Source organism: Chrysemys picta, chromosome 9 (genome assembly GCF_011386835.1).
Source record: "Chrysemys picta bellii isolate R12L10 chromosome 9, ASM1138683v2, whole genome shotgun sequence".
NCBI classification, from domain to species: Eukaryota; Metazoa; Chordata; order Testudines; family Emydidae; genus Chrysemys; species Chrysemys picta.
The window spans coordinates 33801432-33815108 of record NC_088799.1 but is presented as its reverse complement, the minus strand read 5'-3'; the positions used below and the strand labels follow the sequence as shown (position 1 = coordinate 33815108).

General features: G+C 38.5%; 1 protein-coding gene across 2 annotated transcripts in view; it reads right to left on the bottom strand.

Annotated features, from left to right (window-relative positions):
* Nucleotides 1-13677, bottom strand: part of DNER (delta/notch like EGF repeat containing) — a 284460-nt gene that overhangs the window by 114430 nt on the left and 156353 nt on the right. The window lies entirely within an intron of this gene.

The following is a 13677-nucleotide window of genomic DNA, read 5'->3' as shown; positions in this document are numbered from 1 at the left end:
GAGGACAATTAGGGTTGTGTGCATAAGTAATGCAGTGTCTACACGTGCATCGCACTGAGTGTGGCTCTATATCACTCGGGGAAGTGGTGTTAGTATTTTGATGTAATGGGGTGCTTACGGCGGTGGGAGATCAATTTAAGTGTAGAAACATGCACGACTAGGTTGACGTAAACCGCCTTGCATCGACCTAACTTTGTAGTGTAGACCAGGCCTAAGGCACTAGAGATTAGCTGCCCAGAACATCACAGATCCCTCTGTAATGGCAGAAAAGCTGCCATGTGGACACAAACCATGTTATTTGTAACTGGTTAGCTAACCAGGCCTCCACCCAGTTACAAAAATCACTAATGTTGAAGTGTGGAGGAACAATTTGTTACAGAAGGCATGAATCAGTCAGACCCCATTTTGGCAGCAGCATATTTGATCTCCATTGTTAAATGTAGTGCTTAGTGACAAACATATCAAGAACCCTTTCAAATGCTTTCCAGTCAGAAAAAAAATAATCACGTGAAATACTGGGATTTAAAAAGTAATTCTTCTCTGAGCAAAAACTATAAAAACATCATCATGCAGCTACATCTCTATTGTTTCTCACTAATAGCATAAAACCCCCACTCAGTTTCCAAATAAACACACATTCCTTACTAACTGCCAGCATTGAAAATCACACTGGGCTTGGATAGTCAAGCTGAGTCATTTCCTTCTTATACATAATCACCAACACAGTAGTACTATTGCTGGCCAAATTATGCTCTCAGTCTCAGTAACATTTGTGCAATGCCACTAACCTTAGTGAGGATCACTGAGGTACAGATTGATAACAATGAAGTTGCATAGGTGCAACTGAGGACATGAATTTGGCCTGTAGTTCTTTATTACTGGTGGTGGTGCTTGAGAAGGAAAGTACCCAGCTTGACTTTCAAAGTTGAAGGTGAATTTTGCAGAGCTGGTGGTTAGATTATATTTGTAAACTGAACAAATATGAGTTGGAATCACCTGGGCATAATAAACCCCAAAATGAATTTTCACAGCCACTTTTCTGTGTAGAACCACATTTAAAATAGATCATGGCTTTGTGTTACTGCCTCTAAATATGGCACAATTCGATGAAACAAATAAACCACATAAAGATAAACAACATCACATAGCAATGTGATATGGATTCTTATGAGATTATTTGTATACTGCCTGCAATATCAGCTTAGAGTGTGGCTTTCTGCCATGTCTCTGAGGGCTGTATTTATTGCACTAGACAATGGTGCCAGCATACTAAAAGATGGCAGGATTGGCTAAACTAATAGATTTCCCACACAAGGATTTCCCATTACATGCTTGTTGTGTTCCTGAATGAAAGAAATCGAGGACACCCACAGTGCAGGCAAATTTGCAATTCACAATATTTTGGGGCCAAACAGACAGACCGTCAAGAGTGCAGACTGTAAAAGGCAAAAGTTTTATCTATGCTCATTGGTTCACTCTGAAAATGGGTAAAATCATGAAAGGATTGACTAATCCTATTTTAACATATACACACTGTATAATAATAAATAGCAACACCGATAATCTGAGGACCTCAAAGCACTTTACAAACTTAATGAACTGTGCCTCACAAAACCCCTTGGAATTAGGTATTAGTGTCCCCGTTTTACAGATAAGAGGAGAAGTTAAGTGACTTGTCCAAGGCCTCACAGCTAGTCTGTGACAGAGCCATGAATAGATTGCAAACATCCTGACTTCTAGTCCTGTGCTTTTTTCATTAGACCATCATTTTGCAACAGAAATCTGAAAACTGGTTTTTGCCCCCAAAAATTATAGATATCAACAAGTCATAAACCATCTACCACAAGCTTTGAAAAGCTGAATTTCCAAAGGTTAAACTATAAAATGTACTCACTTCCCACAATTACCTGCTGGGACATACAGTAGTTAAAGGTGAACTGCAAAGTATTTGACAATTTTTTTTTTAATTGTAAAATTTCTACCTCCACCCCAAAAAATGCAGAAGTTGCTTAGAAATACAGCACTATGATTTGGCAAAGGTTGAATTAAGTATCACTTGCCGGTCCTGCTCTCTACTCCGTTCTGTGGCCATTTTGTGTGGAGTTAGGCAGCCTCCAAGCACACCTACAGGATCAGGCCCTGGAGGACAGTCAGGTGAGGGAAGGCCAATCTTCACCTGACTTGAGGCTTAGGCAGAAGATAAGCATCCAGTTGCCTGCCTGGGCAGCAGTGCACATGTCCAGAAGCAGAGGTTTAGGCACCTAAGGAACTTTTACAGCAAAAATTTAGGCACCAAGTGAGTTCAGGTGCCCACAGGATTAGGTAACAGCTGAGCAGGGATTCTGTGGATCACTATAGTGCCTAAATCTGGGACTTAGGCACCTAGGTCCTTTGTGGATCTAGGCCAAAGTAATTACAGTTTAATGCTTGAAAGAGGAGGCCCTATATTATATTATATTTTCATAAACAGTCTGTTGAAGATTTGCTGCCAGAACACAAGTGTGGTATATTGCAGCAGCACAAAAGGATTTAAAAGTTTCTTTTATTTCAGCTTCATGTTTCCTTCTTGGCTTATAAAGCTATCATTTAAAAACAGTCCTTGAAATTAACACCTCGTTGAATTGAATGAATAATGTAGTTCACATTCTGCTGCTGTTGCTACTGTTACCTGAGGGTATGTCTACACAGCAACAAGAAATCTGTGGCTGGGCTGTGCCAGCCGACTTGGGTTCACGGGGCTCAGGCTGTAGGGCTGTTTCACTGCTGGGTAGATGTCTGGGCTTGGGCTGGAGCCCAGGCTCTAGGACCCTGTGAGATGGAAGGGTCCCAGAGCCCGGTCTCCAGCCTGACCCAGAAGTCTACACAGCAATGAAACAGCCCTGCAGTTCAAGCCCTGGGAGCCCAAATTAGCTGGAATGGGCCAGCCATTGGTTTTTCTTTGCTGTGTGACAATTTTCTGCAAGGTTGGTGTAGGGCTAAACCCAGGTGGAATCCTCCCTGCTGTAAGCACAACACTCAGTCGTGTTTGTACAAATAAATCCTTAAAGGTGAACTGCCATAATAAAAACGAAAATTCTATTTACTTGAGCATAATGCACTGAATTCACCAATAACCAGGCTATGGTCTTGCACTGAAATAACTAAAACTGTTTTAATTTACTCTTTGTTATTTTGGTGCAAGTCTGTGTGTAGACAGACACTCTTATTGTGAAATAAAATTGTCCTATTTCAATTTTACTTATCTCAGTAAAAAATCAACTTAAGCTAAATTGAATTCTTCAGATGGAAATATCATTATCTTTCCACTGCATGAGGTGTAATAACACTGAATGCCTCTAAGGGTGCACATATACTGGACCTAAAACACACAGATTGCAATTATTCTTCTAATCTGAAACCCTCACAACCAGATACATTAAAGATTAGGATCCCCTCATCGTTGTAATTAGTTTCAAAATAGCTACAGATTATCTTTCATTATCAGTTTATTTTAATATAATTTTTTTTGTACCAAAAACATGCACTTTGTCTGCATAATATGTCTCTAACCCATGTTAGAGATAATAGCTAATGCATGAAGAAGAGCGATAACTGTGTGCATTAAATGGCCCAGAGACCATCAATAGAGCAGATAATTAAAACTCATGAGACTGGAGATTAATAGTGGTCAGGGCAAAGATGTCTGAGTGGAAACCTTCTGGCATTACAAAGGCAGGTGAGCACTTTTAATGCTAAATGTTGCTTCTGCACAAAACACACACAGATAGAGCCAATCCACAAAGTTTTTATAGAAACCCTCAAAAGTTCACAAGCGTGTTTAGAGCTGAGATTTTAGTTCAGACTCATTACTAATTTTCATAGAGCTAAATTAAGCATGCTTTAAAATTCAGATGAGGTGTCATTTAACTACAGAAGTCACCGTGATAAACTTGGATGACTATACGTGGCAGAAAATTTTCACTATTGCTGTATATTATATACTTCATTACATGCACAATATGTTGTGTAAATACAATCTACTGTGCACTTCTCAAATGAATAGGGTTACCATATTTCCACAATCAAAAAAGAGGACACTGGGGGGGGAGCCCCGCTCTAGCCCCGCCCCCATCCACTCCTTCCACACCCCCGCCCCGACAGCCCCCCCCGAGCCCCTGACCCATCCAATCCCCCCTACTCTCTCTCCCTTGACTGCCCCCCTCCAGAAACCTCCTGCCCCTTCTCCAGCCCCCTGGCCCCCTTACCCTGCCGCTCAGAACAGCATGTTGGGCACCACGTGGAGCCCGACACGTGGCTGCGTTCCCCAGCCCCTGCCCCCGCACAGTGCTGCTGGAGCAGGGTGCTGGGGAGGAGGAGAAGGGGGGGAGGAGGAGGAGCTGCCGAGGCCCGATGCAAACAGCCCAGCCGGCCGGTGATCTGAGAATGCAGGGAGGGAGGAGAGGGGAGTAGCTCTACATTGGCTGGGCTGGACTCCGGCAGCTGATCTGAAGCTGCGGGGGAAGGGCTCTGGCTGCCGGAGCCCCATGCGAGCGGCTGAATTTCCTGCAGCCCTGCCGCGCTCTGCATGGGGGGGGAAATCCCGGACATTTGTAGCTATTTACAAATTCCCCCCGGCCGCTATTTTTAACCCAAAAAGCCGGACATGTCCGGGAAAATCCGGATGAACGGTAACCCTACAAATGAATGACTTTCACAAAATCTGTTTGTATAGCATACATATGTTGAACATGTGTATTGAAGGCTGTTAAAAGTTTTGTTACCGAGAAATAGTATGTGATCGTGTGATTCATAACTGTATGGTAATGCATGCCCTAAATGGAACACGGTGAAAGCATACTTGCTGTTACACCTATTTATGCAGTTCAGCATGCTCCCCACTGCACATGAGCCCCACCTTAAGGGCATATGCAAAATGGGAGGGAAGGGTCATGGGCCCACTATATTGCAGGGACTGTAATTATGATTGGTCTTCCTTTGGCCATGTAAGAGAAAGGGAGTAGTCTTCTTACAGCACCATGAAGCGACTGCATAAGGGCCTGGCATAATCTGTCCCTAGCATTTAAACAGCACTATTTGGTGATGCACCTTCAATGTGAGATTGCCAATGCAAAACTAATTAGGCTGAGTTTAGCTGTAGTATTTTAGACAGCGTCTTAGAAAGAATTTAAAATTACTAAATATAGAAAGCTGTTAGTTACTAGTTATGTTCATTGCTAAGTACTAAGACCACTAGTTGTAAAGCGTTTTTGTGCTGTTTGTACAAGACAAATGAGAAATTTACATTCCATTGGGGATTTATGAGTCAAAGCATCTTTTTAAATTATTACTGAATTCCTAATGACTTCTGATTCAAATAATATTTTTCCAAGGTCACATGAGAAAAGTTACAGTTCAGTTTATTTAGGGTATAAAATTCTATTTATACTGGAGAAAAGTATAAATTTTTCACCACATACAATAGGGAAGTCTGTAACAGACCTTTGATGCATTTTCCCATTATATCTTCTCATTGTACTTATCACATTGTTTCTTAGTACATACATGTACGTATTTTAAAACCAATTACAGTAACTCCTCACTTAACGTTGTAGTTATGTTCCTGAAAAATGTGACTTTAAGCGAAACAAAGTTAAGCAAATCCAATTTCCCCATAAGAATTAATGTAAATGAGGGGGTTAGGTTCCAGGGAAATTTTTTTCACCAGACAAAAGACTACACACACACACACACAGTATAAGTTTTAAACAAACAATTTAATAATGGTAGTGTGATGATGATTGTGAAGCTTGGTTGAGGTGGAGGAGTCAGAGGGTGGGATATTTCCCTTACTGCTAAATGATGAACTAGCAATTGGCTGAGCCCTCAAGGGTTAACTCTCTCACTCTACAAGGCAGCAGGAATGGAGGGAGATATGCGCATTTCCCCTTTAAGTACACTGCCTTGTTAATTAGATCAGCTTGCTGAGACAGCAGCTGCTACAATCTCCCTCCCTCCTGAGCCCTGGTGTGTCCCCCCTGCTCTATGGAAGATGGGGTAAGTGGGGAGCAGGGGGAGGAGGACACCCTGACATTAGCCCCCCCTCTTCCTTCCCTCCCCCCCGCACAGCAAGCAGGAGTCTCGGGGAGCAGCTCCAAGGCAGAGGGCAGGAGCAGCACATGGCAGTGGGGGGAGGGGCAGCTGCTGCACAGGGAACTTAGGGGAGTGGGGAGCTGATAGGGGGGCTGCCGGTCCACCCTGGTTCCAAGCCCCCACCAGCTAGCTCCAACGGGCTGCTCTTCCTGCAAGCAGTAGACAAAGCAGGTGGCTACCATATGATGTTAGAAGGGAGCATTACACAACTTTAAACAAGCATGTTCCCTAATTGATCAGCAACGTAACAACGTTAACCAGGATGACTTTAAGTGAAGAGTTACTGTACTACTTAGACTAGCCATAAATAAGACTGCATGATAGAAAGTAGGTTGGATAAAAATCAAGATTATTTTTTAAAAATTTAAATAGTATTTTTAATTTAATATTTTTATTTACATCAGATTTGTTTTACTTACACATTGCTAGTTCTTTACATTCTTCCGACCTTATAGTCTTCAATAACAAAAACTGAATGTTTTGGGCTTGTTTCCTTAAATAATTTCCTAATTATCAGTAGAATTTCAGATTCTGCACAGATTTTATTTCTAAAAACTATCACATTTGAAGTGATCATCTATGCTGAAAAAGAATTCAGGGCTTCATTAATATCCTTACTGTAAGAACACTCAAACTCATAACTGATAAGCAAATAGCCAACCAGTACCATTTTCTGATATACTGAACTTTCCCAAGTCAAGAAAGCTTAAATGGTTTCATCAAGGTCAAAGGTGCCAAAATAGGTATTTAGGAGCCTAATTTAGGGATCCAGTTTTTGAAAATGTTTCCCTGTGTGTATAGAGAAATTCCCAATAACTTTGTTAATGTACTATAAGTCTAAATAACTTTTCAGTGTTAGCATTACAGCAATATTGTTTTGGAGTGACAAAGATTTATGCCACTAAGAGAAAAGTTTTAAAATAAAAATACAATTTTAGCCCTGCTACTACAAACATGTACACACGTGAAGCTGCACTAAAGATAATATGATTATTGATGTATGCAATTACATACAAGTTCAGTTGGTTACGGGGTTAGGGTATTAATTTTCCCTATTGTATGTTTTACAAAACTGCTATAATAAAAAAAACCAAAATTAAAATAAGATATCCTGTCAGCAGTGGCATTTTAAAAAGTCAACCGAATTTACAATTTAGTTAATTATACATTTTTATCTACATTTGCAATAGCACAAGTTTTCAAAATAGTTTCACAAAGTCTCAACTAGATTTAAATTATTTTTTAAATTAAGTGATTTAAATTATTTAAAATCAGCTGATTTTAATTTATTTATAATAATATTATTTAATTTTAATAATATTTTAATCAGCTGATTAAATTGCTTTAATTTAAAATTGCTCTACAACCTGACAAAGTCAGATTACACAGCTGGCCTAACTCAGTCCCTACAATCAAAATACTAGACAACAATAGATGCTACAAGTGGAAATTATGTTGAGAGGATTTATTGTTCTGCCCTCAGTAACATGACAATTCTAAATCATATTTTATTTATGTATAATGATAGCTAAAATGGTAACAGAGGATAAAATTCAATCCTAAACATGCTAAGCTTCTTGGCTCACTGGCTATCAACTTTTATTGGCACTGAATGATAATTCAGAATTTCTTGATTTGAACTATGATATTTTAAGTACATTCCTGTAATTTTTTTTCTTTTAAAGGGAAAGATATTCTCAATCTCAACTATACTGAAATGGAAAAATGTGTCTACAAATTTTCTTTTCTTTCTTTTTTTTTAAACATACAATTAAAGAAAAGCAAATATATCTATGCCAACCTACAAAGCCCCCCCACCCCTTGTTAGGCCTTATTATGGAATTTATGAAACTCGACAAGCATCTTTTAGTGCAGAAGGTCTCATACAGTACTTTAGAAATATTAATGAAGCCTCCCAAACCATGTGAGATAAATAACCCTTCCGCCGTGTTACTGATAGGGAAAGAAGGTGACTTTCTCAAGGTCCTTATGCACTAGGCTTTTTTCTGATATATTTCACACTGTCATTAACACTGCTGCAGCTCCATCAGTGGACACAAGGGTAGTAGGGGTGCTAGAACAGAAAAGCCACTGACTGCCAGCAGTGTTCGACTATCATATATCATGCAAACGGATTACAAGCAGGTTTTGACAATATGGCTACATTTGCTGGAAGTCATGGGAAGCCTTGTTACCACAGATGGGGCTGCACTGGCATTAGCAACAGTGGGACATTTTTCTGGAAAACAGCTAACATGAATGCAGCCAATACATCAGAGGCAGAGTTGAAAATAAAATCTGGAGTCCTCAATGCCAATTGGATGTTCTACAATACCATGTCCCAATCATGAGCATTTTTGGGAAACTGACTACAACTGAACAGATAACTATGAAGTATGTTACACACTTTCGTTATCTATTTTCCAAATCATCAAAACAATATAACATCAAATCATTGCAATTTTTCTTATTTCCCAAGTCAAGAAAGCTAGACTTGGGAAATACTAGAAATGTTACTAGAATTAGACTATTAAATGTTATTTGCCAAAGTAAAAAAGCTATAGCCATTTAAATCTGAATGTTTTTAAACACTTTTATATTCAGCAAAACTTTCCATAATTTTGAAATGCATGACTGTGATTTATGTTTTCATTCACAGTAAGGAGCGAGTTTATAAATCCTTCAAAGCTAAAAAGCTAAAAATGAACGGAGGTGATTCTGGTGCTCACCTCAACACTCTACTCGTATGACACAGTTGCCACAACTACCTGGGCTTCACACAATGTCGGGAATTTGCCCAGCTAGAAGGAGCATGTCAGATGGGAGCGGTCTCCATAGTGCTAATTTAGTAAGACCTGGATTACAAAACTGTGGTTAGAGCAGCCTTCTTCTTCTTCTTCTAGGCAAATTTTACTAAATATTCTCAAGAAAGATACTTCATTAGCTCAAAAAGGAAACCAAAGGAACCTGCAACCATGTCAGATAGAAACAGATATCTATGTAAATGGCACTAGGACTACTGTATTATCCCTTTCATGAGAGGGGCTGGATATCTGGTGTTCTAGGATTGCCAGGAAAAATGTATAGTAACGTGTTTTTAGTTCTCAACTCAGTCTGCGAGGCCTTAACTATGCAGTTCCAATTAACAATCATGGAAATTTCACAGTTTAAATACCCATTTATCAAACCGTTACTATACTATGCATTCCATTGTAATGACATTTTTCAGCACCTTGTCAAATGCATTACATCCGATTTCAATAAAATAACATATTGCAATACAGAATAAATATATGATCAGAACTGGGTTAAGTTTTTGCAGCTCCTCATTTATGACATAGTTCTGGTGATACTAATGATCACATACTTCTGAGGATCCTGAGTTAATCTAATAAAGCTCAGGAATCTTGTAAATATGGTAGGACATTAGAGACCTACACTCCTGCCAATTTAGATGACTGCTCTCCCACTGACTTCAAGGGTCTTTGGACCATATAGTGTGAAATTCTGGACTCGCTGAAGCAAATGGCAACATTCCCATTGAGTTCAGTGGGGCCAGAATTTCACCTACAGTAAATGTTTTCATTTTCTATTTAAGCAGATGATTTTTTCTGATGACATTTTCAGTTATACACCCCATCTAGTCATATGTTACTTTCTCTGAGAGTCAACCTTACCTGGGACCAATTAATTATGGACTCATGTTAGTGACTCCATCATTAAAAGTGTGGAAAATGTATCCTGTAAGCCCAACTTTAACCTCCTACTATTGTAATAAAAAACAAAAAATACAACCCTCCTTTCCTCATAAATTTGTCATGCATAGTCTTTGTCCAAAGAAGAATATTTAGGAAAATCTAAAGTTAATTGGACAGCTGTTTCGTTCGATCACAGGTACTTGAAGAAGTGATGTGTTTTCAATTTAATTGTTTTCTTTACTTTTTTGCCCATTGATAAGTCATTGTCCATGGGGTCCCCAAAAAGATACCCCAAAAGCTAGGGGCATACAGCTCATACATTTATTCAACAAACAAACCAAAGTGGAAACAAACAAAAGAGGGAGATGAACATAGTCTTTGCAGCAAAGGGTTAATATAGCTATCATTGCCCTGATTGGCACAACCCAACATCCAAGCCCAGCATGATACATGTCTGGCGTAAAGAGGAATAAAGCTGCCACTGTGCTAGTCTCCAGCTATATACTTGTCCCCTAAAACTGTGGCCTCCCACCCCTAAACAAAACAGGAGAATAAACTGATGCCCTGCAAAACTACATAGGCCCCCAAAGTTTGCCATATTCACACACTGGAACATATAGTATTTGTATGCGATACTGGCTTGACCTAAACAGAAATAAAAATTCAATGGTGAACCCACATAACATACAATTAGCAATCACACGCCAATATGTTTGCCCTAAGTCTTGCCTCCAGAGGATGGGGGTGGCAGAGAAAACTTATTGCAGCAAAAGAGATTTAATCGTCCTTTGCCTCACCCCCACATGCAGCCTGAAAGGGATGATGAGTGGGCTCCTCCCCAACAGAGTGCTTCTCAGAACCAGAGCTGCAACAAAATGGCAGCATCTTATGGTCAGTATCAGCCAAGCCTGGCTTTATACCAGCAACCTGGAAGTAAAAAGTGTTCTGTCCCACTCCTAAACCACTGACCCATCCAGTGCACCTTTTTTCTTTTCAAAGCCTAAGTTGTATTTAATAGGTCACTCGTTCCTTCTGACTAATAAATGTAACTTATGTTTCTTAATTAATGTCTCTAAGAAAAATGTTAGAAGATAGTCACATGTTTGTGGTATGGAATCTTACTCAAAACTCATTAAAATCATTCTTTAAGGAAGACAGTATTAATAAGATTGCTATGGAATGTATACGCTGTGACAATAACTGATTTCAGTAAGTATTGGAGTTGGCACCCCTTTCCCTTCTCAAGATGGCCCAGCTTTAATAAAGTAAACGTAGCAATTTAACAAATGTGGTCTATAAAGCCATGGAACCATTATGACTTCATTTCCACACTGCACTTTTTAAAGAATCTGACTATTTGCAAAGTCAGCATCCATTTTGTGAAACAAAATTCAAGTATCATGCTACAGAGAGGGCATACTTTTATTCCTTCTCATTTTACTGTTCCATTCAATCCCCAAAAAGTCACTGAGACTGAGGTATGGGGCTGCTTTGAGTATATGGTAAAACAATATGATCTCAAGGTTTTATTTATTTGTAATTCTTAGAGACTTCCATTACTTCCACTCAATAAATATTGTTTACACACTGCATCACTTGATTACTTTCTCCTGTCTGATTCCTTTCAGTAGTGTCTAAACAACTTTCAACAAATGTTAATTTAGTTAATTAGACACCAAGAGACAGTACATAAAACAAATAATACATTTCCCTGAATGTTTTGTCTTTGGCACATTCAGGAAGACTTGTACGAAATAATTAAAGATCCAAGATGCATAAACTTGGAGGCTACACTGGGGAAAGTGACTTGAGAGATTCATGTAATCTTTTCCTTTGATCTTCAGCTTACTCACATCTTCCCTTTCTTCTATAACATCTCTAATTAGAAATTAGAAAGGAAAAAATAAGAGGCCAATAAAATCTCTTTTAGTAAGATTAACTAAGGAAAGAAGAGTTTAAAAATACTCAGTTGAATATGCAGAAAAAATACAATGATCAGTGGAACCCCTACATTTCTCTGAGAAATATAATACATATAAAGCAAATATTTGACTGATATATTCCTAGAAGGAAAGTAGCATTATACTTATATCATCCTACATTACCTCTTGGCTCAAGAGTACTACAGCTTAAGTATCATCAAACAAAGTAGCTGTTATAGTCATTGCTTTTTTGTATACAGCAAAGTCATCCATGTCCTTATTTTGATGCTTACATGCAGTAGAACTTTTTGTGAATACTGAAAATAAAATCCTTGAAGTCTCACCTCGCTCCTATATATAAAAAAAGGTACAGGGAGGGAGTATGTTTTATATTTATTTTCTTTGAAGTAAAACTCAGTGCTACCAATGCACAGCAGATTATAAAACTAAAATGAAGAATTTAAGTAGATTTTGGGTCTTTTAATAAAATATTTAAATAAAAATGTACTCTGCATACCTCTTTACTAAACACACTGATTAGCCCTCAATGCATGGTATCACTTCATTGTTACTTGAGTCTCCATGTTCCTCCATGCCATACTAATTTGTGATTATAGTGTCCTCTAACATCAGTCAAGATGATTGTGATTTCTTGGTTTTATTAAAGAAACTGTACTAAGGAGTTTGGAAAGCTCTGTACATATTTTTTAGGATCAGAAGATTAAAAAAAAAATCACAAATTTCCAGTAGATGGAAGAAAAAGTTACAGAAGAAGAATTTGTAATGATGTACATGATGACCGAAGCCTCTATTACAAACTGCACATAAACTTTGTCTTCACTAGGAAAAAAGGTACGTTCTTACCTTGTGTGAGCTAACACATGTTAACTAACACAAGATCAAAGACAAGGCAAATGTAGCTGTAACATAAGTTAGTAGATTGAGGTAAACATTCCCCCATAGACTTTACCTTGACCTGCTATCACGTGTAAAAACTACAAACTGCCTTATCTTCACTAGGATTTTACCTTATGTTAGTTGCCACATCTCAGAGAGAAACTTTTAACTTTGGCAAATTAAATGCAAAAATTAAATTAAAACCTAAGAGATGTAAGAGAAAGTGTCTATCTCAGCTCAAGGGGAAAAATGTAAAATAACTGGAAACCCATTTGGAGAAAATAAATGCCATTAAATTAAACCTGCTGCTGAGAAAGTAGCTGTACTAACAATCCTCAACAGGATCTCTACTACACTGTCCCCTATCGCTGTGGAAACAGCATTTCTGCTTTATTTGGGCTTCTCTCTGGCAGGGACATCCATTCAGAACACGGCCCAATATTTTTGCATAAGTGTTTTTGATATTTTATATTTATTTGCAAAGCAGCCTGTGTTTCAGAAATGACAAATTACTGAACAATAATTCAGGGCCGCCCAGAGGATTCAGGGGGCCTGGGGCAAAGCAATTTCGGGGACCCCTTCCATAAAAAAAAGTTGCAATACTATAAAATACTATATTCTTGTGGGGGTCCCCATGGGGCCCAGGGCAAATTGCCCCACTTGCCCCACCCGGCAGCCCAGCAATAATTTGTAGCAGCTTTTTCTTCATTTTGGAATGTAAAGTATTTCAAGACTATAACAAATAAGTACTATTTCATGACCTAATTTCAACAGACCATCTGTCCACAAAGCCCGATATAATTAAATCTATAGTCTCCATTCTTAAAGAATGTCTTTAAACCAATATTATTTTCCATATACTTTATTTAAACTGTATACCAATTTTCATTTCACACTTCCTCCCATGATATTTAGTGTTTCATTTTTCAATGAAGTATATTACAGTATATTAAGAGAGTTCTAACAATACTGTGCCACAGGACCCTCTGTTGCTTCTAACAATACTGTGTTTGTGTCGTATTTACATAGGA